This window comes from Cricetulus griseus, chromosome 5, assembly GCF_003668045.3.
Source record: "Cricetulus griseus strain 17A/GY chromosome 5, alternate assembly CriGri-PICRH-1.0, whole genome shotgun sequence".
In the NCBI taxonomy this organism is placed as follows: domain Eukaryota; kingdom Metazoa; phylum Chordata; class Mammalia; order Rodentia; family Cricetidae; genus Cricetulus; species Cricetulus griseus.
In genome coordinates, this window is record NC_048598.1 from 98,555,315 (window position 1) to 98,558,653 (window position 3,339).

Consider the following 3,339-nt stretch of genomic DNA (forward strand, 5'->3'; position numbering starts at 1 on the left):
GCTCCCAAAGTCCATTCATATACTAGGGATAAATACTGATTCACTACCAGAGGCCCCATAGATTGCCTAGACCTCCAACCGACATCTTCCCTCAGGGGGTCTGGAACAGTCCTGTTCTGGTTTCCCAGCTATCAGTCTGGGGTCCATGAGCAACCCCTTGTTCAGGTAAGCTGTCCCTGTGGGTTTCTCCAGTCTGGTCCTTCTGGTCCTTTGCTCATCACTCCTCCTCCCTCTCTGCAACTGGATTCCAGAGTTCAGCTCAATGTTTAGCTGTGGATGTCTGACTCTGCTTCCATCAGCTACTTGATGGAGGCTCTAGGATGGCATATAAGGTAGTCATCAATCTCAGTATCAGAGAAGGGAATTTAGCTCAGTCGGTAGAGCATGAGACTCTTAATCTCAGGGTCATGGGTTCGTGCCCCACGTTGGGCGCCACCTGTAGGATTAAAGTCTCTTTATTCAAGAAAACACCAGGGCAAAACACAGGCCAGAGTGAGGTTACAGGAACCCAGCAAGCGTGGCCAGAACAAAAGGGGCTCGGGTCTCTAGGAGCCGTCTTTAAGAAGCCTCCCTTATGTCACCTTGGCTTTCCTACACCACGCCCTTATGGGCGAGTCCCGGGTCCACCTGGTACCTGTCCCAGGGCAGGGCTAGGGTGTCTCCCTACAGGTAACCAGTCTTAAATTTTAATATTTTTGGTAGAATTTATCCGAGAAATTAGAGGCATTGACTCCTGTTTTCTCAATAGTTAACAGCACAGACAATATTTGTATAGGATAAGCATACTTAGATTTTGAATGTTACTCGTTTGGTATTGTATGTCCTATCATCCTAGAAGCTCATACCAAAATCTACAATCAGGAAGCAGAGAGAATATACTATAAATATTAGTGTTTTGCAAATCTCAAACTTGACTAGAAGGACAGATATGTACCAAAAGTCCTTAACTCTGACTAATCCTCAATCTGTCCACCAATGCGACCAAGTTTCAAAAAGTCTACTGAGCCATCCTCAAAAGAAACACCACTACAGTTGTTTTCCAACTACTATCTTAGACAAAGTAAAAAACAAAGAATAAACAAAATCATCCAAACAAAGAAAACACCAGAGCAGGAATTATTACACATATTGTAATGATTTTCATCCTTCATATAGTAAAATATTGGGAGTTAAAATTAAACTTCTGCAGGTCTAACAATGTGTCTTTTAACATTAAAATACTGTATTTGTTAGTTAAGTGTCCCCTATCACAAACATTATTATTTATTCATTTGTATTCCTGTGTGTGTATTCATCTGAAAGAGCTCAAAGGACCTCATTCAGGGATTGGTTCTCTATTGCCACATGTAAGATCCAGGAAGGTAACTGAAATAATAATCATGTTTCTGGCAATAAACCACTGTTAGCTGATGTGTCTCACAGGCCACTCACATTCATCTTTCATACCTCACAATAGAATTCATTGTGAGATCATTATCCAGTGATGTTGGGCACACAAAATCGGGAAGACTCTGCTGAAAATGACAATCACTTTAAACTTCATTTATTATAAATACTTTGAAGAATTTCCCACATTTATTTCAGCAGTGAAATAAATTTTGGGGTATAAGAGGAGCTATTGCTGCTAAAGTATTTTTTAAATGGATGCTGATATAAGGCCCATCTGTAGGATGGATTCTTGAGAACACCCTGGCAACAGGAGCTGGTGAAGGCTTTGGCACAATACTTAGATGCATACTTGCACTAACTTCTTTCCAATGTCATTTCTTGCATGAGGGTTCCAGAAAATTGCAGCGGTCAAGGCTTTTCCACAATGCTGACATTGAAAAGGTTCACACCTTTTATCCTTGATGAAATCACAAGAACAAGGAAATAGGTTCCCAAATTCTTACAAAGAAAGACTTTCTCTCCAGTGTAAATGTTTCTACTGCCTTTGGGCCAATTGGAACTATAGAAGTCTTTTCCACAATGCTATAACTAGAGTGAAGCATTTCATGTCCGCTATTATGACCAGAGTGCCTGAAAGCTTTTCTACAATGCTTAAAATAATAAGGCTTCTCTCAGTGTGACACTTGCATGTCTGTGGTGACTACTGGAGACATGAAGGCTTTTCCAAAATGCTTACATGCATAATGACTGTCTTTTGAATGAACTTTTTCACAGTTGTAAAGATCACTAGACTGAATAGTTTCCCACGTTTTACACAAAAGTTGTTTCTCTCCAATGATTTTTTTCATTCAAGTTTGGATGCAAACAGGGTAAAGGATATTACATAATATTTACATACATAATACTTCTATATAGTGTGATTTCTTTCATGTTTTTTATTAGAAGTGGGGTCACCGAAAGCTTTTCCACAATGCTTACAAGTATAAGGCTTCTCTCCAGTGTGCCTTCTTTCATGAACTTTATGAAAAGTGGGGTCGCTGAAGTCTCTTCCACAATGCCTACAAGTATAAGGCTTCTCTCCAGTATGAGTCCTTTCATGAGTCTTTTGATTATTGGACTGGCTGAAGGTTTTTCCGCAATACTTACATGTATAAGGCTTCCCTCCAGTGTGAATCCTTTCATGTCTGTTCATATTATTGGAGTAGTTAAATGCTTTTCCACAATACCTACAAACATAAGGCTTCTCTCCAGTGTGAAGTCTTACATGTTCCTTCAGATGACTGGAGTTTGTAAACGTTTTTTGACAAATCTTACAAGCATGAGGTGCCTCTTTTGTATGAATTACTTTATGATTCTCAAAACCTTTTGGGCTTTAAAATGTTTTGCCACAGTGCCTACAGTTGTACCTTTTCTGTCCAATATGACTATTTTTATGGTTGTAAAGGTCACTGGACTCAATGAAGGATTCTTCACAGAGCTTACATACAAACTGTCTCACTTCTTTATGGATTCCGTCATCGTTCTGAACAAATGTGTATCCCGTCAAGTCATTTTCATTGAGTGTAACTGCAGTGTGAGCTCTCTCCTGAGGCTGATCCAAACTGAGACTCCTACAAGCTTCATTATATTCTTGACTTTCCCAGGGTTTCTCCTGAGGAGAAGTCTCAAGTACCTGCAGTGATTCAGAATGATGGATATCTTTCCAGTGTTCCTGATGTTTAAAAGCTTGTGCCATGGCTTTCCTCCATACAGATGGCATCCTTGTAGTTTGCTCTCTGAGATACCCTTGTGAGGATGAATGACCAATGGTGTCTCTTACATGCAATGGGCTTTCACATACTCTTTCTCCAGGGTGCATGTCTTTATTGATGACATTCTCTGTAATAAATTTCCCGTTTTTATCACACTCATGATTACATGTATATCCATAGTTTTTATCAATATCTTGAG